General features: G+C 34.3%; 1 protein-coding gene and 1 long non-coding RNA gene across 15 annotated transcripts in view; one reads left to right on the top strand and one right to left on the bottom strand.

The window, feature by feature from the left end:
- LOC102115922 (uncharacterized) overlaps positions 1-25,392 on the bottom strand; it is a 329,390-nt gene that overhangs the window by 118,247 nt on the left and 185,751 nt on the right. For both annotated transcript variants that reach the window (XR_010587547.2, XR_012414004.1), the window contains one exon: positions 12,701-12,823. This is a non-coding gene — a long non-coding RNA (uncharacterized lncRNA). The remainder of the gene's footprint in view (positions 1-12,700; positions 12,824-25,392) is intronic.
- The window catches only part of TMEM232 (transmembrane protein 232), a 316,396-nt gene that overhangs the window by 222,273 nt on the left and 68,731 nt on the right, over positions 1-25,392 (top strand). The window lies entirely within an intron of this gene.

Raw genomic sequence — 25,392 nt, 5'->3', positions numbered from 1 at the left:
AGATGCATCTAATCCAACCCTGACTGGATGGGGTTTCCAATGATCAGAAATGGAAATGAATCAGTGTTTATATACTTTGTTACTGAACAAGCCTCACTGTCAAAAAGTGATTCCTTATCTTTCACCTGTGATTGTAGCTATATGTTACAGCATGAATGAGAATCAGAAAAGAGGGTAGTTATTTTGATTGATGTAGACAGCCAAAGTGGGTAATTGAGACCCCTGAAACTCCCTTTAGGATTTGAATGATCCTATTTGACTGTCTTGGGGAGTCACAACAGTGGGATAATTACGACATTTTTACTCCAGTACGTGAACAGCTACTTCTAATACTGTTTTCTCAGTCCATTTGCATTTAGATTCTATTGGGGAGTAAAATGATCAGGGGTGAAATGAACCATAAAATATATTAATCTGTTCAAACTCAAGGAGACTTTAAAAATATGACATTTAACCATCTGAGGAAAACAGGCTTGCATCCCAAACAAACAAAACAAACAAAAAACAACTCCATAAAACAAAACACACAAACCAACAATAATAAAAATTTGAGATTGGTGGAAAAAAAAATAGGTCAATTTAACATCCACTTTATCTGTAAGGTGTGCTAGAAAGTAAACTTCTAGTCTTTTGTATAACTGGTACCATAGAACATTACTGTGGTTATCACAGTCTTGGAAGAAAACAAGTTATCATTAGAGAGTTATTTATGGTGAAACTAGCTCAGAGCAATTAACACCCTCTATATTTTAGTGTAATGAAAATTCAAGGAATTAGATATGTGAGTCTGATTTGGGCCACACCTGTGGGCAGCACTGTTGAACTGACAAGAATCCTCCACTTTTCATACTTCCTTCTCCTCACCTTGACCAAATTCTGAGTAGACATTTGAATAAAATAACAAAAAAGAAATAAAGAAGCATGGTTTAGTTCTGTGTAATTATGTGAATATAGGAATGCCTATTTAGGACAGGGTGCGGTGGCTCACGCCTGTAATCCCAGCACTTTGGGGTAGGCCGAGGAGGGCGAATCACTTGAGGCCAAGAATTCCAGACCAGCCTGGCCAACATGATGAAACCCCATCTCTCCCAAAAAATACCAAAAAAAAAATAGGATGTGGTCGTGTGCTTCTGTAGTCCCAGCTACTTGGGAGGCTGAGACATGAGAATTGCTTGACCGGGAGGTGGATGTTACAGTGAGCCGAGATCATGCCACTGCATTTCAGCCTGGGTGACAGATCAAGACTCTGTTTTAAAAAAAACAAAGAAAAAAAAAAAACAAAGAAAAAGAGTATGTATTTAGGATATGTTAGGTACTTTAGAACGATTTTTCTTCCTACTATGGTCAGTGCAAACAATTCAGGTAGCAGATGGTGTTGCTTTTTCTCCTCTGCTCCACTGACCAACATGATCACCACAAGGACTTGTTCTTAGGCTAAAAGCTGGAGAGTTCACTTCCACCTATGAGGGTCCAAACAGACAGAGTAATAGAGAAGGGAGCTATCAGCAGTTAGAGAGTCATTCCCATGGAAGAGCCATAGGAGCCCTTTGGTCCAATGTCCTTCTTGTATTTGAGGAATTGAGATTTCACAAGGTTAATTGACTTGTCCTAAGATCACTCAGGAGTTAGGGAGCTGGGAATCAGACTTAGTAAGAACTCAAGATATCTTCTCTTCCAGTTTGGTTATGGAAAACTCTCATAATTTTCAAAGATATGTAGCAACACTCTAATGGTTAAAAGCGACTCTCTTGGGAGGAAAGAAGGTATACATGAATAAGAATTAACTTCATTGTTAATTTTTTTGAGGAAAAACAGCTTCTTGTATGAAAAAATAAGTGCCCTGTCATATTTATGTGACAATGTGACGGCTAATTTTATGTGTCAACTTGCCTGGGCATTAAGGCATCCAAGTATTTGGTCAAACATTATTATGGGTGTGTCTGTGAGAGTGCTGTTAGAGGAGATCAACATTTGAATTAGTAGACCGAGTAAAGCAAGTTGCCCTCCCTAATTTGGGTAGCCCATGTCCAATCAGTTGAAGGTCTGAATAGAACAAAAAGGCTAACCCTTCTGTGAGTAAAGCAGAACTCCTCTGCCTGATGGGGTAAGCTGGGACATCAGTCTTTTCTTGTCTTCAGACTCGAACTAAAACAGACTCTTGGGTCTTCAGCCTGTGAGCTTTCAGACTGGAACTATACATTGGCAATCCTGGGTCTCTAGCTTGCCAACTGCAGATCTTGGGAATTATCAGCCTCTACAATCACATGAGTCAATTCCTCTCTCTATGTATGTGCATGTTTGTGTACACCTACTCACATCCTGTTGGTTTTGTTTTGGGGGGGAATTCTGAATAATAAAGGTAATTTTTGTATTATTTTCAATTCTGCCGCTTTGCTGTCTTCTATTCCAGCATCAACATCTCTCTTTGAAAGCAAGATATTTAAAATTTACAAGAAAACCAATTTCCTCTGCTCAAATAGCTATATTAAAATATGTCCTCTACATTTTATGTTGTTCCACAGCTCTACATCTCAAAGCAGAGTTTTAATAAAGGATTGTGAAATGCTCATATTTAAGGTGAAACTAGTATAAAAATCTGCAGTAATTAATAGTATACTGTCTACAGTGATTATTAGATTTAAAATGGAGAAATAACTATGTTCGTTTATAGCTGTACACATAAATCCTGAGCCATGCTTGCAAATTAACTGATTGATTCAGGCCCATAAACTGCCAAGATAGTCCAAGGAATACAGTGTCCAATTCTGAACAACAAACAAAGGGAATAAAGAAAAAAGAGACACACGCAAATGATCAATTATTCCATGTCCTTATAGAATTCTATGGGGACAGAAAAGTCCTTAGGGACAGAAAAGTCAAGGCATCATTGTCCTCTAAAAAAGTCACACAGCTTCATTTTATGCAGAGTCATTTCATAACCACTCAAATTAGTGTTTTTTAAAGCAGAAGGTAAGGTGAAGGAGAAACATTTACTACAAATTCAACCAATGTTTAAGACTTGCTCTGTATAGCAGGGATAGGATAATGGGCTTATGGAAAACAAAGATCTTGTTTAAATTAATCCCATGGAACTTCAACCCAGGCAAACCTGAGTAGATGAGGCTCTGGATGCACATCGCTGCAGCATCTGGATGAAAAGTGGAATCAATCATTCCTTAATCCAGTTAGTGAGGTTCAAAATGATAAACATTTTATGTTGGTCTCTGGTGGTCCCTCAGCAGCCTGATCTTCCCTTCAGTACTATACTCAGGTATGCAACTATCTACGTTTGTTTTAATTTAAGTGGATTTATAAACACTTCAAATTTAACATATCTGAAATTGAACTCATCTCCCTTCCTCTCACCCAAACCTGCCCACCTCATTATTTTCTTAGTAAAGGGAAAATTCATTCTTGCATTAACTCAGATATTAAAATCATCTTTGACTCTATATCACCTACATTACGCATTCAATCTATCAGACAATCATATAGTCATTACTTTCCAAATATTTTCAAGATCGGGTCACTTTTCACTACTTCCACTGTTTTCACATGATTTGAAAAAGAAGAAAACAAATTGACATTGGAGACAAGACAGTCTAGCTGTCAAAGGGGCTTTTGTTAAGCTTTGGAATCATAGTAAAAATAAGAAGCTAAACATAACTGAAGTCTCTTCTGTAGGCTAGGCACCATGCTAACTAGAGATATGGTGATGAATAAGAAAAATATGCTTCCCAACGTTATATAGCTTATAACCTGAAAAAGGTAACAAATAGTTTCTTTTGCTGTGCAGAAGCTCTTTAGTTTAATTAGATCCCATTTGTCAATTTTGGCTTTTGCTGCCATTGCTTTTGGTGTTTTAGACATGAAGTCTTTGCCCATGCCTATGTCCTGAATGGTACTACCTAGGTTTTCCTCTAGGGTTTTTATGGTATTAGGTCTAACATTTAAGTCTCTAATCCATCTTGAATTAATTTTCATATAAGGAGTAAGGAAAGGATCCAGTTTCAGCTTTCTACTTATGGCTAGCCAATTTTCCCAGCACCATTTATTAAATAGGGAATCCTTTCCCCATTTCTTGTTTCTCTCAGGTCTGTCAAAGATCAGATGGCTGTAGATGTGTGGTATTATTTCTGAGGACTCTGTTCTGTTCCATTGGTCTATATCTCTGTTTTGGCACCAGTACCATGCTGTTTTGGTTACTGTAGCCTTGTAGTATAGTTTGAAGTCAGGTAGCGTGATGCCTCCAGCTTTGTTCTTTTGACTTAGGATTGTCTTGGAGATGCGGGCTCTTTTTTGGTTCCATATGAACTTTAAAGCAGTTTTTTCCAATTCTGTGAAGAAACTCATTGGTAGCTTGATGGGGATGGCATTGAATCTATAAATAACCTTGGGCAGTATGGCCATTTTCACAATATTGATTCTTCCTATCCATGAGCATGGTATGTTCTTCCATTTGTTTGTGTCCTCTTTTATTTCACTGAGCAGTGGTTTGTAGTTCTCTGTAAACTAGTTCAACCATTATGGAAAACAGTATGGTGATTCCTCAAGGATCTAGAACTAGATGTACCATATGACCCAGCCATCCCATTACTGGGTATATACCCAAAGGATTATAAATTATGCTGCTATAAAGACACATGCACACGTATGTTTATTGCGGCACTATTCACAATAGCAAAGACTTGGAATCAACCCAAATATCCATCAGTGACAGACTGGATTAAGAAAATGTGGCACATATACACCATGGAATACTGTGCAGCCATAAAAAAGGATGAGTTTGTGTCCTTTGTAGGGACATGGATGCAGCTGGAAACCATCATTCTTAGCAAACTATCACAAGAACAGAAAACCAAACACCGCATGTTCTCACTCATAGGTGGGAACTGAACAATGAGATGACTTGGACTCGAGAAGGGGAACATCACACACCAGGGCCTATCATGGGGAGGGGGGAGGGGGGACGGGGGAGGGATTGCATTGGGAGTTATATCTGATGTAAATGACGAGTTGATGGGTGCTGACGAGTTGATGGGTGCAGCACAGCAACATGGCACAAGTATACATATGTAACAAACCTGCACGTTATGCACATGTACCCTAGAACTTAAAGTATAATAATAATTTAAAAAAAGAAGAAAAAAAAAGGTAACAAATAAATCAATAAGCAAAGGAAGTAATTACAGATTGTTTTAAAAATCATGATTGAAATTAACCAGATGATAATATTGAAAATAATTGAAGAATTCTACTTTAGATAGCCAGGAAATATCTCTTTGAGGAAAGGATTTTTCAGTGGAGGACTGCTGCTGCAAGAGAATGAACTTGCTTTGTGAAAAAGAGTATAGACATAGGGTACAGGCAGAGGGAACAGTGAGTGCAATGCCCATATGAAGGAAAGGGCTCACTTGCCATGTGCAGTTCTAAAACGGTGGGCAATGTGGCTACAGGGTAGTGAGTGAGGGGAGAGTGGAATGAGGTGAGGTTTGCATATTAAAGTCAGACCATTAGGGCTCATCCATCTGAAATGAGGAGTTTCAGTTTTATTCTAAGTGGAAAGGGAAGTCATTGGAGAGTTTTAACCAGGAGGAGTAACAAGAGCCAATTTGCCTATTAAAGAGAAAGGATCATGGTCTAAAGGTGAAGACTGAACTAAACTGATGTTTCTTCTATTTCATTTCCCTTTCAAGATTTAAAACTGGTCTTGAAAATAATCTAGGTTTATACTAATTATTGAAAATTCCTTTGCTAAAACTTGTCCTTCTACTCAGTGACTGAAAAACTTGTCCTTCCCACTTGGTGACTGAAATTTCAGTTTGCATCTATAGCCCTGTGATTTGTCTGCTCTAGTTTCAGCCCCTGGAATTGCAGAAATTCCCTGACAAAGCATTGCTAGCCTGATGAGGACAACACTTACCAATGCATTCAATGGGATTGGAATCATAAGACTTGAGGAACATTTATGAAATGACATCCGTATTTTTAAATTACAACATTCCTAAAAGGTCAGACTCTTGAAGGTGGCCTTTAATAATCACACACATGCTCCATGGAGGAGTTTATAACAGAAACAAAACCAAACCAAAAACAGACAGAAACACTTAGAAAAAAGATATTTGCTATCCCCAAAATAACAATATTTCTGTGATAATCATCTCTTTTTCTTATTATCACAAAATTTCTAGTAACAAACAATTCAATATAATTATATTAAAAACTCAACAAAACTAAGCAACTTTTTGATTCCCTACAAGATTAGACCTAAGTGAATTAGGTAATCATGGGAGAGTTCTTTCCCACTGCTGATGCTGCTTGTTTTCCACAAACCACCTCTTTTACACTTTCATAGCTTCAACCAATGATGTTTGAAGTATTTGTTTAAAGTGTCTTAGGGGTTTTTCTTTCCATAGTGAACATTTTGTGGAGATCTCTTGAAGGCCCCAAAGCTATTAACCTGACAGAATATATTTGAATGGGAAAATTCCGGGAATATAGCCAGTTAATGCAGGGTTATTTGAGACCTGCAAGTTCTTTCTCCTTTTCTTAAATTCTACCAACCTATGAGAACCTTTAAAATGGTCACCTATGCTGCATTCATCTTAAGGCTACACCTGAGTACAATAAATTTGTCTCCTGAAAAGTTATCCTGTAACTTTGTAATGTAGGAACTCAAAAGTTTTTATTCTTTATTATACTTAAAATGTCATCTTAATTTCCTCTTAAGGGTTATATAACATTATCATAAGGATAAAATATAATTATTAATTGTAATAAGACTAATTAGTATTTACATTCTACTTTTCTCTTACAATTCCTTTATAAACAGAAATTAATTAATAGCTTAGATGCCAATATTCTCTCTTCAGAGAGGTTAATGCATCAGATTAGAATTTGTTTTTAGCCCAAGTGTTTCTTTAGCATTTGTATTTGGTGCAGCTTAGTACCACGAAAGGCAATTATTTTTCTTTTCTGTTGTTCTATAAGTAAGAAGTGTTTGGGTCACTTGTTACACTCATTGTGCTTGCTAGAGCCATGGAAACAATGGGAAGAATGTCACTTTCTTTGGGGAAAACATTTTAGTGGAGTGTCATGAATAAATTTATTCTAGAAATAAAATGCATATTCCTAAAAAACTGAAGAACATTTTGCAAACAAACCACATCATTTTGTGTCTTGCATTTTGACCAGTTCTTAAAGGTATAGAAAAGTGGTCAAAGTTTTTTGCATAGTGGAAGAACTATTTATATATCTAGATGAAAACCTAAAGCTTTACACTTTCACAACACAAATTTTCCTGTCATTTCAGCTGTGTAAGTGGCTGTTCCAGACCCATGATGATGTAACAAGTCTGCTATACTGAACTATAAACCTAGATTTTAACCTAGCCTAACCCTTAGACCTTGAAAATACTTATTGTGAAAATTTGCTGTCATTATTCCATAGTTACTGCTTTTTTCCCTTATATTATTGTCTTGTGTTTATTTTTCCTTCCATTTAGTTTGGATATACTTTGCTTCATTTTATAGCTTCTTAAGGTGGAAACAGATAATTGAATTAAAAACTGTTATGCTCTTCCTCAGATACGTCTTCACTGCTATAAATTTCCCTTTAAGCTCTGCTTTGAGATGTTTTATTTTTATCGTAACTCAGTAAAATATTTTATTTTCTTTGTGTTTTCTTATTTGACCCATGGTCATTGAAAAGTATATGTTTTAACTTTCCAAATATTTGGATGTTTTAAACTGTCGTTTTATTCACATCAAATTTAATTCCATTCTTATTAGAGGTTATACTTTGTAAAATTTCAATTAAAAAAATTAAACTTTTTTTTTTTGAGACAGAGTCTCGCTCTGTCATCCAGGTTGAAGTGCAGTGGCGCAGTCTCGACTCACTGCAACCTCCACCTATGTTCAAGTAATTCTCCTGCCTCAGCCTCCCAAGTAGCTGGGATTACAGGTGCCCACCACCACACCCAGCTAATTTTTGTATTTTTAGTAGAGACAGAGTTTCACTAAGTCAGCCAGGCTGGTCTTGAACTCCTGACCTCAGGTGTCCCACCCGCCTTGGCCTCCCAAAGTGCTGGGATTACAGGCGTGAGCCACCGTGCCCGGCCAATAATTAAACTTTTAAAATGTTCTGGCATTTGGCCTATGTTGGTAAATGCTCCAGGTACACTTTGTAAAGGGTATGCATTCTGCAGTTCTGTGTATTGTTCTATGTGTCAAATTAGGACAAAGTCTTTGATAGTATAATAAAATATTCTCTATATTGACTAATTTTTAAAATTTTATCTATTAGTTAAAGAGAGTTATACAAATGTTGAACTATAGTTGTAGATTTGACTATCGCCTTTTTGTTCTGTCAAACACTTGAAATACATCTTTTTAATTCTGGTAATATCCCTTGTCTGAAACTCTATTTGGTCTATTAATATTTCCATACTACTAATTGTTAATGCTTATCTTTATGTGTGTGTGTATACATATAATTTTCCCCCTCTCTTTTCCTTTCACTTTGTCTATATCTTTTAATTTAAAATGTATCTCTTGGCCAGGCGAGATGGCTCATGCCTGTAATCCTGATACTTGGGAAGGCTGAGGCAAGAGGATCACTTGAGCCCAGGAGTTCTAGACCAACCTGGCAACAGTGAGAACCTGTCTCTACAAATAAAATTTTTAAAAAATTAGCCGGGCATGGTGGCATGTGCCTGTAGTCCCTGCTACTCAGGAGGTTCTGGTGAGAGAATCATGCCACTGCACTCAGCCAGGATGACAGAATGAGACTCTATCTCAAAGAAAACAAAAAGTATCTCTTGTAGACAACAGGCTTTATTAAAAGTCTAGTTTGACTTTCTGTTTTAGTTGGAATCTTCAATGTAAAAGTTACTATGGTTGAGCTTATATAAATTTTTCTATTTTTTTCCTGTGTGTTGCATCTCTTCCCCTGCTCTTTCTCCTTTTCTATCATATTTTGGGTTAATGAAATGTTTTACTATTCCATTTTATTTTATTTATTGCCTCCCTTTTTGGTCATACTTCTATTTTATTTTATATTTAGTGGTTGTTTAAGGTATTACTGTAAGCATCCTCAACATATCAAAGCCTCCTTAGTATTGTATCATATCATATGTAAGAACATTGTAGAGACTTCGGATTCCAGTAACTTTCTGTGAAGAGTTATGACTTTTGTTATAGCTAGCAATTTAATTTTTGGCTGATCTCCTTGAACTTATAGAGGTTTGATTTTTCACTTCATTAGGAGGGTCTTTTTAGTTTAGCTCTTAGTCTTAGGAAAAGTCCCTTAGTTATAGAAAGTCCTGCTTTCTGGGCCTTTCTCTGTTAATTTCCATCTGCTCTGGAAGACATAAACTTTTCTGACACCTAAAGCAATACACCTGTAGGTTTCGCCTTGAGTATTAGCCATTCTGCATAGGGGAAGACTTTAGTGTTCCCTTAAGTGAAGTCACATAAATGTTTATATTACCACCCAGTTGCATTCCCTTTCTTTCAGGGATCCAATCTCCTTCCATTTCTGCCTCCTTTTGGTTGCTCTCCGGTGCTTTAAATAGTTAGCTTATATATTTTATCCAGAGTTTGTCACCTTCTGGGAGGGTAATTCAAATTAAGCTACTTTCATTCTCGGTACTAGAATTGGGAAAATGATTATTTTTAATATTAAGGCTCCCATATGAAAATAGCTGAGGAAGATTCTGATCCAGATAGGACTTAGCAAGTCACGTAATCTAAATATGCACAGCCTCTGTTTAGTGAGATGATTAGTTTGTTTTTGTTTTTATTTTGATCAATTCCATCCTCAGTTTCTTTATTCTTATTTTGAATTAAATGAGGCAGTTACAGGGAATAGTTTATTGACTAAAGCAGACATTGTAATTTTCTACTTGCTTTAATACAAAGTTCGTTTTATAATATTAGGGAGTATAAATGCTTCCAGATTTGGGATACTTTATTTTACATATACATTACTTGATTTCCCATGCTTATTTCAAGAGTCTTTAACTTAGGTTTGATAAAATAAATGCATTTAAACTGTTATGAGGCATTAAAAGTACTAACTCTCTTAATTTATTTTCTATCTTCTGTTCTAATTCCCTCCACTTTGTCTTACACAACCCATACCCAGGGGTTGCATATTCAAATTAATACTTGAGTGACATAGAATTAGATTCTTTAGAGTAAAAAAGATAAAGTAAAATATCTTTTTTTCTAAAATTGGGAGTATCAGATGGCCTCATCCAATCACTTAAATTTGTTCTCGTTCCCTCTACTTTGTCTTATATGACCCATATCCAAGGGTTGCATATTCAAATTAATACCTGGAGGCATAGAAAAATATCATAAGTGTGTAAAAGCAGGCCAGGTTGGGGAAACATCAGAAAGTTCTACATATTGAGGTAGACTGGAGAAAGCATGGGGTATATCAAAGATCAACTTTACTAGCTTTTGCCGTTTAGGTGCTGAGTCATTGTTGTCAGATCTGCTCTTCCAAGGGAAGCTGAAAATATGGACTTTTTGTGGGAAAGTTCCTTATTAAAATATCCTTCAGGTCAAATAGAACATGTTTGATTAGTATACAAAGCCCCTGTCTCTTTATTTGTTTGTTTGTTTCCATTGCTGTTTGGTTTTCCATTTGTATATTCTTTCTCATTCACTTTGAATGTTCTTTCATGCAAGTCTACCCAAATCCTATTATCTCTACTCAATTCAAGTTTCATGTCTCACAAAGCTGTTGAGTCTTCTAGTCTTCATTGTTCATCTTTGCCTTCTGTGAAATCTATAATAATTATAGATTAGAAAACATTTTATCATGTAATTTTATTGCCTTTTTATACTGAGCTGTGCTTCAGTTCCCAACATCTTTTCTTTATTTCTGCCACAGGTTTTCAATACTCATTTACTAATGATATTTATTTATTAATGTATGGTTGGCATTGCTCATAAGTTTTTTTTAAAGTGTGAGGGAATATGAAAGTATGGAGTATTTATTGATTTGGAGGAGATCATAGATATATCTGATCCAAATTCCTTATTTGACAGACAAAGAAACTAAGGCCTACTAAGTGAATTGATTTACTATTGATCAGTCAGAAAGTAAATCGCCAGATCCTAGGAATTTAATTCCTTTTTCTGTTTCTGTTTCCACCAAATACAGCACTCAGTAGATTTAGGACAAGGTACTTTTTCATTCAATATCAAAATATGGATTTATTCTGTTTCTTCCTCTGTGTTCTCTCTTAGTGTAGCTGAGTGACATAGAATTATATTCTTTAGAATCAAACAGATAAAGTAAAATATTTTTTCTCAAAAATTGGGAGTATCAGATGGCTTCATCCAATTATTACGTTTGGTAAAGGGAAAGATTATTAATCAGCCTAACTCTGTTGTTTCCAAGATTTTGATTTTATAATATCTGTTTCTCCTCATGAGCCTTGCAGACAAAGAGGTATCCGGGTTATGAAAGAACTGCATGTGTCCTCTCATCTGAGACATCTGTTCTCCCATTCTCTCATAAATTCTTAAACAGGATGAAATTTTATTAAAAAAATTATAGCATTGCTGTAATTGGCATATATTCCACATTTGTCTGCATTTACCTTTTGGTCATTATACCACATGATGGCATCCTAAAACAATTTCTATAAATGCAACATTGAAATAAAAACATAAGGCATTACAGATATGAAAATCACTTTCTTCTAATCTCAAAATCTAGTGAGTAATAGTGTTCATGAGCTTCATTTCATTAAAATTTTGCAGCTTCTTTGCAAGGAGCTTGATATGAAAAAGTAGCAATTGTTTTTATGAAATAAAACTGCATTAATGATCATTTTAAGTTATTAAAGAGCTTAGATATTGTACAAGTAAATTCAATATACCTAACTTTATACAATGAAAATCTTCTTGAAATAAACTACAAAATAAAACTATCACAATAATTGTAAAATTCATTAACAAAACCTCTAAATTTTCAATCATTTGTGAGTGAAAATTTTTGTTATAATTTTGTGATTTGAATGCAATTTTCCCAAGAAGCTACAGGATTGAATTATAAATAAGTATATCTAACTTGAAAAATAATGCAAAAAGCATACCCTGCCTCTGTGCATGAAATGCTTATTTTTGTTTTATTATTTCTTTGTCAGTATGAATGGTTCTTTACTATCAAAGCGAGTGAACATTTGTTCTTTTGTATTTAATGAATATTTATGTTATTCAATTCAATTGATATTTAATATAATAGATTTATCATTATTCAAAAAAGACCAGAAGATCACTTTCATTTTAGTTCTAGTAACTATAAAGTTTACAAATGTGACATTAAGTTAATGACATTCATTTCGTTTATTTTCATAGTATCCCAGCAATGTCTGTGTTAATTTCCTGGAGTCAAATAAAATATTTTATTCAATTTTGGTTGTATTTATTGTTGTACTAATATATGTTCTCACTTCACCTAGTTTTTTTGGATTAGAGAATCATAATTTTTATATCCGTAAAGACTTACGTTTTCATTTCAACATTCCCATAGTACAAAATAGGACATTGGGTAAATATAATGTTTCTTTTAATCAAGATGTACATTTTCATTTTGTTCTTTCAACCAAGACAGATTGTCTCTGCAACATTATTTTAAAATAGATCAACAGTTATTATACTGTATTGCACATTAGAATTACCTGGGATAACTTTAAAAAATCCTGATGTTGAGATCCTTCCCCAGTCCAATTAAATCAGACACTTGGCGTCATTATTTTAAAACTCCCTTAGGTGATTCTAGTATTAGCCAAGATTGAGAACCACTGGAATAGAGGAAAGGAGAATGTTAACATATATGGATAAGGCAGACCTACTTTAAACCACAGATCTCTCCTTTTATTTCCTGTGATCTTCTAAAATTACTTAATTTTTGAGGCTTCAATTTATTGTATGTAATATTTAATATATAAAAATATATGCAACATAAATGAAGTTATGAAGTTTAATTAAAATAACAAATACTTATAAGCCTACCATATAACTTCAAAAGTAAAAATTATCCACAATTCCATTCTCCTACTGCTTTCATAGTTATAATTCCATTATCCTAAATTTATTTATCTTTCACTTATTTTTGTAAGAATACTTATAATAAATGTATGTTTCCATGAGTAGCACATTATCTAGTTTAGCTTGATAATATGCTTTATATAAATAATACTATATATAGTATTCAGAATTTTTAATTATTTTTGATTAATCAATATTATGGTTCAGATATTATTCCATGTTGTTATACATAGTTACAGTAATTAAATTATTTTCATTGAGGTGTATTTTATTGTGTGAATACGCTATAAGGTATTTTCCAATGTCTCGGTCATTGGACATTCAGGATTTCTTTTTAGTTTTTGTTATTGAATCAAAGCTGTGATCAATGTTTTTATACAGACTCCTAGTGACATATGGTACTCTTTTTCTAGACTATACCTAGGAGTGGAATTTCTGGGTCATAGGATATGTGCATGTACAAATTTAAAGGTAATGCTATTTCCCTCCCTGCATTCTGAAGGGTTGTATTGATTTATACTCTCACCAGCATTTATAAGACTTCCCATTGTTCCACATACTCATCAACATGTAGTACTATAGAGCTGGTTATTTTTGGCAATCTAGTGGGTAAACAAAAATAGTTCAGTGTAATGATTTTTAATGGGTTCCATTATTTTCATATACTTATTTCCCTATTGTTTAACTCCTGAAATGTCTATTCTTATCATTTACACATATTTTTGGCTTATTTATTTTATTGATTGAATTATAATTTGGCTTTTTATATTTCTTATGCTGTTTTATGATCATTTATGATGTTTTATGGTTTTAATGAGGTTGAACTTAATACTTAAGATATTTGGCACAATGCCCATCAATGATAGACTGGATAAAGAAAATGTGGCACATATATACCATGGAATTCTATGCAGCCATAAAAAAGGATGAGTTCATGTCCTTTGCAGCAACATGGATAAAACTGGAAACCATCATTCTTAGCAAACTAACACAAGAACAGAAAACCAAACACCGCATGTTCTCACTCATAAGTGGGAGTTGAACAATGAGAACACATGGGCACAGGCAGGGGAACATCACACACTGGGGCCTGTTGGTGGGTGGGGGGTGCTAGGGAAGGGATAGCATTAGGAAAATATCTAATGTAGATGACAGATTGAAGGGTGCAGCAAACCACCATGGCACGTGTATACCTGTGTAACAAACCTGTATGTTCTGTGCATGCACCCCAGAACTTAAAGTATTTTTTAAAAAAACGATATTTGGCACAATTAAGCAATCCTTCCCCATGCCTATATCATAAAAAATATCTGTCTGTTCTTTTTCCCAAGAGCTTAAAAAGTTTGTTGCTCATATTTAAGCCATTAAAAGATTTGAGGTAATGGCATTCCATAGAAATCAAGGGTTATATTTTCCATAAGAATAGCCAATATTTAGGCACAATTTATTGACAATTGTTCATTCACATTGATCAGCCAATGCCATATATATTGCATATCAAATTTCCATGTAGACAATGGCCTTCATATGGGCTCTCTACTTTGTCCCACTTGTGAATGTATTAATTTCTATGTTAATATCATGTCATTTCAATTTTATAGTAAGTCTTTATAATTTGTAAGACAATTCTACTTTTTTTTTTTTTGCAATGTCTGGGCTATTGAGCCATGCAATATTCTGTATACATTTTGGAATTAGATTGGTGTTTCTTGAAATAGCTTTTAAGGATTCTGATTTAAATTGCATTAAATTTATTAATTAATTTTGGAAAATTAGCTCCTTTACAATACTAAGTTTTCATCTCTAGGAACATGGTATAATTCTTCATTCAATTAAAAATTTCAAAATAATTTTTTAAAAAAGTTTTAAGATTTCCTCCATAAAGATTAGCTTATGCTGGGGGAATTTAATTCTATTTTTTTTTTCTCATATGGGTGTTTTGTTGTTATTGTTGTTTACAAATTGTCATTATAAAAAGTTTAAGACAGGTAGAAAAGTAGAAACTGTATTATAATTTATCCCCTTTTCTATAACTTCTAGCCTCAATAGTTATCAATCATAGCATGTCTATGATTATGTATCCTGCTTCTCATTCTCTCTCACCAACCCCACATTATTTTGAGGCAAATCCCTGACATTTTATCATTTAACTTATAATTAGTGAATGTGGCTTCAAAAATTTTTAAGTGTCTTCTAAGAGTTGCAAAAGCATAAAAGATAATGTATTTTGGTACAATTATCTTATATATAACCAAGTTTCTAGAATCTCTAATATCTCTCTGTAGAGTATTGGTTCTTAGTGAAATTTGTGACTAATGAGAATGTTTTATTCTTCCTTTCAAACACTTAGAGCATGTTTTTCTTGACTCACCACATATTTGGGTACTATATTAAATTTTGAATGGAAGCAATAATAGTGTCTTTTTTCTTAAAGTAAGGAGAATAGTTTGAACCTTTTGCCATAAGAATATTTGTTGTAGTATTTTGGTAGATGTTATTTATCAGAATATGAAGTCATCTTTAGTTTTTAGTTAACTCTGATGTCTTATCATGAATAGTGATTTAATTTTATCAAATCATATTCTCCATTAATAAGATATATTTTTAAAATTTTTGATTTGTTATGTAACATTTGATGACACTAATGCTCCTGGTATAACTCCAAATGGTTTTATTTTCCTAATTGTTACCATATTCCGTTTACTTGTTTTGTTACATTTTGCATTTATGTGCATGTATAAGATTGTCCTGTAATTTTCCTTTCTATTAATAATATTATCTGCTTTTATTATCCAAAATATTCATTCTTTATTCTCTCAAGGTCTTTGTACAATTGGAATGATCTGGTTTTTTGCATGTTTGTCGGCAATTGTCTATGATTGCACTGAAGTATTTTTATTTAATAGGAATATTTCAAATTGCTTCTTAATTTAAGTAATTTGTATTTTGTTTAGACTGAAATTTATTGGTATACAATGGCTATAGTAATCTCTATTTATAATTTTAATCTCTATTACTTTTTTCCTTCATAGTATTATTTACTTTTCCCATATTTCAAATTTGTTTACTTTAAAAATCTCACCAAAATAGTATTTTAAATCTTTGCAGAGGGCCAAATTTTGATTTTATTCCTCACTTTTAACCTTGTTTTTTACTTTAATTAATTTCTTCTCTCACTTTTACAACCTCCTTCTATCTAATTTGATTTAATGGAAGGTTTCTAAAAAGATAAAATGTAATTCATGTACCACAAAATATACCTCAATTCAGTCCTTTTTTAGTATGTTAATAAAGTTGTATGACTACTACCACAACCTAATTTCAGATTATTTTGATTAATCTAAAATGAAATCTTTTACCATTAGGAAACATTCCCCAATTCCTCTCTTCCCCCAGTCCCTGACAGCCACTCATCTACTTTCTTTTCTGCGGATTTGCCTATTCTGGATATTTTACATAGAGTTTAACTTTTTGAGAAACTGTTAAATTTTCTCAAACCAGCTGAGCCATTTTATATACCCATCAGCAATGTATAATTCCAATTCTCCACATGCATGTTAAAACTTGTTATTTCTCTGATGGCCAGTGATGATGAACATTTTTTCATGTGTCTGTTGGCTGTATGAATGTCTTCTTTTGAGAAATGTGTGTTCATATCCTTTGCCCACTTTTTGATGGGGTTGTTTGTTTTTTTCTTGTAAATTTGTTTGAGTTCTTTGTAGGTTCTGGATACTACTGCAATCAGAGAAATGCAAATCAAAACCACAATGAGATACCATCTCACACCAGTTAGAATGGCGATCATTAAAAAGTCAGGAAACAACAGGTGCTGGAGAGGATGTGGAGAAATAGGAACACTTTTACACTGTTGGTGGGATTGTACACTAGTTCAACCATTATGGAAAACAGTATGGCGATTCCTCAAGGATCTAGAACTAGATGTACCATATGACCCAGCCATCCCATTACTGGGTATATACCCAAAGGATTATAAATCATGCTGCTATAAAGACACATGCACACGTATGCTCATTGCGGCACTATTCACAATAGCAAAGACTTGGAATCAACCCAAATGTCCATCAGTGACAGACTGGATTAAGAAAATGTGGCACATATACACCATGGAATACTATGAAGCCATGAAAAAGGATGAGTTTGTGTCCTTTGTAGGGACATGGATGCAGCTGGAAACCATCATTCTCAGCAAACTATCGCAAGAACAGAAAACCAAACACCGCATGTTCTCACTCATAGGTGGGAACTGAACAATGAGATCACTTGGACTCGGGAAGGGGAACATCACACACCGGGGCCTATCATGGGGAGGGGGGAGGGGGGACGGGGGAGGGATTGCATTGGGAGTTACACCTGATGTAAATGACGAGTTGATGGGTGCTGACGAGTTGATGGGTGCAGCACAGCAACATGGCACAAGTATACATATGTAACAAACCTGCACGTTATGCACATGTACCCTAGAACTTAAAGTATAATAATAATAAAAATAAATTAAAAAAAAAAAGAAATAAAGCGTTTAACTTAAATTTCAACAACAACAACAACAAAAACTTGTTATTATCTGTCTTTTTAATTAAAGCTACCAAAAAAGTGAAAGGTATATTGCTGTGTTTTTAATGTGCATTTCCCTATGATGAATGATGTTGAATGTCTTTTTACGTTCATATTGACCATGTGTTTACCTTCTTTAAAAAAAAAATCTCTTTAAATCCTTTTTCCATTTTTTAATTGGGTTCGTTGTCTGTTATTCGGTTGTAAAAACTCTTTGTATATTCTGATCACAAGTCCCTTATCAGATATATGATTTGCAAACATTATTTCCCATTGTGTGGATTTTCACTTTCTTGATAGAGTTTATCTTAAGTATAAAAGCTTTTAGTTTTGATGAAGTGAAATTTATTTATTTTGTCTGTTGTTTTTGCTTTTGTTGTTGTATCTAGGCAACTATTGCCTAATCCATGGTAACAAAGGTTTACGCCTATTTTTCTTCTGAGAGATCTATAGTTTTAGCTATAGTTTTAGTTTTACACTGAGGTCTTTGATGCAGTTTAGTTAACTTCTGATATGATGTGAGACAAGAGTCCATGTTTATTTTTTTGTAAGTGGATATCAAGTTCTCCCTGCACTATTTATTGAAAAGAATTTTATCCTCCCTTCAGTTGTCTTGGCACCTTTGTTGAAAATCAATTGCTCATAAATGGATGGTTTATTTCTGGACTCTCAATTCTATTCAATTGATCTGCCTCTGCGCTTGTGTCAGTCCCACAGTTTGAAATTAAAGAAGTGTAGAGTCTTCAAAGTTTTGTCATTCTTTTTAAAGATTGTTTTGGCTATTCTTGTTTCACTGCATTTCCATATGATATTAGAATCAACTTGCCAGTTTCTTCAAAATAAAAGGCTTGTGTTTTGGTAAGGTTTGTATGGAATAGGTTGATTAATTCAGAGTATTATTATCTTAACATCAAGTGTTCTAATTCATAAATACGGAATGTCTTTTCATACATTTTGGTCTTTAATCACTTTCAATGATATTTTGTAATTTTTAGTGAATAAGTCTTGTACTTCTCTTGTTAACTTTACTCCCCAGTATTATTTTTGATACTATGGTAAATTGAACATTCTTAATTTTCTTTCTCATACTGCTCATTGGTAGTGTACAGCAATACAATTTCTTTCTTTCTCCTTCCTTCCTTCCTTCCTTCCTTCCTTCCTTCCTTCCTTCCTTGACAAGAGTTTCACTCAGTTGTCAGGCTGGAGTGCAATGGCGTTATCTTAGCTCACTGCAATCTCTGCCTCCTGCCTCCTCCCGATTCTCCTGCCTCAGCTGGGACTATAGGCGCATGCCACCACACCCAGCTAATTTTTGTATTTTTAGTAGAGACAGGGTTTCGCCATGTTGGCCAGGATGGTCTCAATCTCTTGACCTTGTGATCCACCCACCTTGGCCTCCCAAAGTGCTGGGATTACAGGCGTGAGCCACAGTGCCCAGACTACAATTAATTTTTATATATTGACCTTGTTTCCCATGACCTTGACAAATTCACTTATTAGTGCAAATATTTTTCTATCTGTGTATATTAGGATTTTTTATATATGAGATCATACCATCTACAAACAAAAATAGTTTTACTTCCTCATTTCTAATCTAAATACCAGTTATTTATTGCCTGATTGCCAGTCTAGAACCTCCAGTACAATATTGAATACAAGTGGCAAGAAGAGATATCTTTTCCTTGTTCCTGGTTTTAATGGGAAAGCTTTCAGTCTTTCACCATTACATGTGATGTTATCTTTTGGCTTTTTCACATATACTGTTTATCAGGTTGAAGATGTGCCTTATATTCCTATTTTGATAAGTGTTCTCTTATTATAAAGTGTGTTGATTTTGTCAAATGCCTTTTCTGTATCTATTGAGATCATGTCATTTAGTTCATTGTTCTGTTGGCATGCTTTATTACATTAATTTCCAGATGTTAGACAACCTTTCATCCCTGGGACAAACTCAATTTGGTCATGGTGTATAATTATTTTAATATGTTGCCAGATTTGGTTTGCTTGTATTTTACTTAAGATTTTTATTTATAATATATATAAGTCTTTTGAAAAATTATTTATTTGCCTGGCTTTGGTATCAGGAAAATACTAGCCTCATAGAATTAAGTGAGATATTTATTAACAAATGATGTTAATTCTTTAAATATCTGGTAGAATTTATTCATAAAGCCATCCTATGCTGCACTTTTGTTTTTGAGACTTTTTTTTGTTACTGATTTGGTTTCTTTACTTGTTATAAGTCTATTCAGGTTTTCTATTACTTTTTGTGTCATTTTCTCTAGTTTTTGGCTTCTAGGTATTCATCTATTTCAATCAGGATATCTGTTTTGTTGCCATATGATTGTTCATATTTGTTCCCTTATAAACTTTTTTATTAATGCAAGTTAGTAGCAATGTTACCTCTTTCATTCTCATTTTAAAAATTTGAAACTTCCATTTTTTATTCTAGGTTAATGTAGCTAAAGGATTGTCATTTTTGTTGATCTTTCAAAGAACCAACTTTTGGTTCTATTGATTTTCTCTATTGTTTACTATTTTCTATTTTATTTATCTGCACTCTAAGCTTATTTCATTTCTTCTGGCTGTAGGTTTATCTTGCTTTACTTTTCTTAGTTTCATAAATGGTGGAAGGTTAAGTTATTGACTTGAACTTTACTTTTTAATAATTTTGTTATGTTTTCTTCCAAGTGTTAGCAATAAAAACACTAAAATTCTGGTCTGTTTTGTTTTAATTTCAATTTATTTCAAAGTATTTTCCAATTTTCATTGTTATTTCTTCATGAACCAATTGCTTATTTAGTAAAGTATTGCTTAATTCTGCATACATATGAATTTTCTAAATTTTCTTTTTTAAATTATTTCTAATTTTATTCTGTTGTATGTTAAAAAGATGCTCTGTGTTTTAATCCTTTTAAATGTATTGTAGCCTGTTTTGTCACCTGCCATATGGTTTATCCTGGGGAATGCTGGTTCTTTGAAAAGATAAATAAAATTGATAGGCCACTAGCAAGATTAACCAAGAAAATAAGAGAGAAAATCCAAATAACCTCACTAAGAATCAAAACAGGAGATATTAAAACTGACACCACTGAAATACAAAAGATCATTCAAGGCTGCAATGAACACCTTTATGCACATAAACTAGAAAAACTAGAAGAGATGGATAAGTTCTTGGAAAAATACAAACCTCCTAGCTTAAATCAGAAAGAATTAGATACCCTGAACAGACCAATAGCAAGCAACAAGATTAAAATGGTAATTAAAGAATTACCAACAAAAAAAAAGTCCAGGACCAGATGGATTCACAGCAGAATTCTACCAGACATTAAAGAAGAATTGGTACCAATGAAAGGAAATAACCAAAAAAAAAAAAAAAAAAGAATACTACAGATCAATATCTTTGAATATAGATTGTAAAATTCTTAACAAAATACGAGCTATCTGAATCCAACAATGTATCAAAAGATAATCCACCATCATCAAGTGGGTTTTATACCAGGGATGCAGGGATGGATTAATATGCAAGTCAATAAATGTGATACACCACATAAAGAGAATTAAAAACAAAAATCACATAATCATCTCAATAGATGCAGAAAAAGCATTCGACAAAATCCAGCATCGCTTTGTGATTAAAACTCTCAGCAAAATTGGCATACAGGGGACCTACCTCAATGTAATAAAAGCCATCCATGACAAACCCACACCCAACATAATACCAAATGGGGAAATGTTGAAAGCGTTCCCTCTGAGAACTGGAACAAGACAAGGATGCCAACTCTCACCATTCTTCTTCAACATATTACTGGAAGTCCTAGCCAGAGCAATCAGACAAGAGAAAGAAATAAAGGGCATCCAAACCCTATACAGGAAGTCAAACCATCACTGTTTGCTGACGATATGATCATTGACCTTGAAAACCTTAAAGGCTCATCCTAAAAAGCTCCTAGAACTGAGAAAAGAATTCAGCAAAGTTTCTGGATACAAGATTAATGTACACAAATCAGTAGCTCTTCTATACACCTACAGAGACCAAGTGGAGAATCAAATCAAGAACTCAACCTTTTTACAATAGCTGAAAATAAAATAAAATAAAATAAAATAAAATAAAATTTTTAAGAATATACCTAACCAAGGAGGTGAAAGACCTCTACAAGGAAAACTACAAAACACTGCTGAAAGAAGTCATAGATGACACAAACAAATGGAAACACATCCCATGTTCATTAATGGGTGGAATCATTATGAAAATGACCAGACTGCCAAAAGCAATCTACAAATTCAATGCAATCCCCATCAAAATACCACCATCATTCTTTGCAGAATTAGAAAAAAATATTCTAAAATTCATATGGAACCAAAAAAGAGCCTGCATCACCAAAGCAAGGCTAAACAAAAAGAATACATCTGGAGGCATCACACTACCTGATTTCAAACTATACTATAAGGCTATAGTCACATTAACAGCATGGCACTGATATAAAAATAGCACATAGACCAATGGAACAGAATAGAGAATGCAGAAATAAACCCAACTACTTACAGCCAACTGATCTTCGACAAAGCAAACAAAAACATAAAGTGAGGAAAGGACACCCTTTTCAACAAAAGGTGCTGGGATAATTGGCTAGCCACATGTAGGAGAATGAAACTGGATCCTCATCTCTCACCTTATACAAAAATCAACTTAAGATGAATTGAGGACTCTAACCTAAAACTTGAAAATAAAAATTCTAGGAGATAACACTGGAAAAACCCTTCTAGATATTGGCTTAAGCAAGCATTTCATGACCAAGAACACAAAGGCAAATGCAATAAAAACAAAGATAAATAGCTGGGACCTAATTAAACTAAAGAAATTTTTCACAGCAAAAGGAATAGTCAGCAGAGTAAACAGACAACCCACAGAGTGGGAGAAAATCTTCACAATCTGTACATCTGACAAAGGACTAATATCCAGAATCTACAATGAACTCAAATCAGTACAGAAAAAAAAATCCCATCAAAAAGTGGGCTAAGGACATGAATAGACAATTCTCAAAAGAAGATATACAAATGGCCAACAAATGTATGAAAAGTAAGGCAAGAGAAAGAAATAAAGGGTATTCAGTTAGGAAAAGAAGAAGTCAAATTGTCCCTCTTTGCAGATGACATGATTGTATATTTAGAAAACCCCATTGTCTCAGCCCAAAATCTCCTTAAGCTGATAAGCAACTTCAGCAAAGTCTCAGGATACAAAATTAATGTGCAAAAATCACAAGCATTCTTATACACCAGTAACAGACAAACAGAGAGCCAAATCATGCATGAGCTCCCATTCACAATAGCCTCAAAGAGAATAAAATACCTAGGAATCCAACTTACAAGGGATGTAAAGGACCTCTTCAAGGAGAACTACAAACCACTGCTCAATGAAATAAAAGAGGACACAAACAAATGGAAGAACATACCATGCTCATGGATAGGAAGAATCAATATCATGAAAATGGCCATACTGCCCAAGGTAATTTATAGATTCAATGCCATCCCCATTAAGCTACCAATGACTTTCTTCACAGAATTGGAAAAAAACTACTTTAAAGTTCATATGGAACCAAAAAAGAGCCCACATTGCCAAGACAATCCTAAGCCAAAAGAACAAAGCTGGAGGCATCATGCTACCTGTCTTCAAACTATACTACAAGTCTACAGTAACCAAAACAGCATGGTACTGATACCAAAACAGACATACAGACCAATGGAACAGAACAGAGCCCTCAGAAATAATGCCACACATCTACAGCCATCTGATCTTTGACAAACCTGACAGAAACAAGAAATGGGGAAAGGATTCCCTATTTAATAAATGAAAATTAATTCAAGATGGATTAGAGACTTAAATGTTAGACCTAATACCATAAAAATCCTAGAAGAGAACCTAGGTAATACCATTCAGGACATACGCACGAGCAAGGACTTCATGTCTAAAACACCAAAAGCAACGGCAACAAAAGCCAAAATTGACAAATGGGATCTAATTAAACTAAAGAGCTTCTGCACAGCAAAAGAAACTACCATCAGAGTGAACAGGCAACCTACAGAATGGGAGAAAATTTTTGCAATCTACTCATCTGACAAAGGGCTAATATCCAGAACCTACAAAGAACTCAATCAAATTTACAAGAAAAAAATAAACAACCCCATCAGAAAGTGGGCAAAGGATATGAACAGACACTTCTCAAGAGAAGACATTCATACAGCCAACAGACACATGAAAAAATGCTCATCATCACTCGCCATCAGATAAATGCAAATCAAAACTGCAATGAGATACTATCTCACACCAGTTAGAATGGCAATCATTAAAAAATCAGGAAACAACAGGTGCTGGAGAGGATATGGAGAAATAGGAACACTTTTACACTGTTGGTGGGACTGTAAACTAGTTCAACCATTGTGAAAGACAGTATGGCGATTCCTCAAGGATCTAGAACTAGAAATACCATTTGACCCAGCCATCCCATTACTGGGTATATACCCAAAGGATTATAATTCATGCTGCTATAAAGACACATGCACATGTATGTTTATTGCGGCACTATTCACAATAGCAAAGACTTGGAATCAACCCAAATGTCCATCAGTGACAGACTGGATTAAGAAAATGTGGCACATATACACCATGGAATACTATGCAGCCATGAAAAAGGATGAGTTCATGTCCTTTGTAGGGACATGGATGCAGCTGGAAACCATCATTCTCAGCAAACTATCGCAAGAACAGAAAACCAAATACCGCGTGTTCTCACTCATAGGTGGGAATTGAACAATGAGATCCCTTGGATACAGGAAGGGGAACATCACACACCAGGTCCTATTGTGGGGACAGGGTAGGGGGGAGGGATAGCATTAGGAGATATACCTAATGTAAATGAAGAGTTAATGGGTGCAGCACACCAACATGGCACGTGTATACATATGTAACAAACCTGCATGTTGTACACATGTACCCTAGAACTTAAAGTATAATAAATAAATAAATTAAAAAAAAACTGCCCAACATCTCTAATGATCAGGGAAATGCAAATCAAAACCACAATGTGATACCACCTTACTCCTGCAAGAATGGCCATAATAAAAATAAATATTTGAAAAACAGTAGATATTGGCATGGATGCAGTGATCAGGAAACACTTCTACAGTGCTAGGTGTGAACTTATACAGCCACTGTGGAAACAGTTTGGAGTTCCTTAAAGAACTAAAACCAGAACTACCATTTGATCCAGCAGTCTCACTACTGGGTAATCTACAGAGGAAAATAAGTCATTTTCTAAAAAGATACTTGCACACGCATGTTTATAGCAGCACAATTCAAATTGCAAAATTGGAATTTGGAACCAACCCAAATGCCCATCAATCAACAAGTGGACAAAGAAACTGTCTTGTGTATAATATATGATGGAATACCACTCAGCCATAAAAAGGAATGAATTAACAGCATTTGCAGTGACCTGGATGAGATTGGAGACTATTATTCTAAGTGAAGCAACTCAGGAATGGAAAACCAAACACTGTATGTTCTCACTGATATGTGGGAGCTAAGCTATGAGGATGCAAAGGCATAAGAATGATACAATGGACTTTGGGTACTTGGCCTGCAAGAGTGAGGGGGTGGGTGAGGGATTAAAAGACTACAAATATGGTGCAGTATATACTTATCGGGTGATGGGTGCACCAAAATCTCACAAATCACCAGCTTACTCATGTA

This window comes from Macaca fascicularis, chromosome 6 (genome assembly GCF_037993035.2).
Source record: "Macaca fascicularis isolate 582-1 chromosome 6, T2T-MFA8v1.1".
NCBI classification, from domain to species: Eukaryota; Metazoa; Chordata; class Mammalia; order Primates; family Cercopithecidae; genus Macaca; species Macaca fascicularis.
The sequence above is the reverse complement of the archived record's forward strand: the minus strand, read 5'-3'. Positions and strand labels throughout refer to the sequence as shown.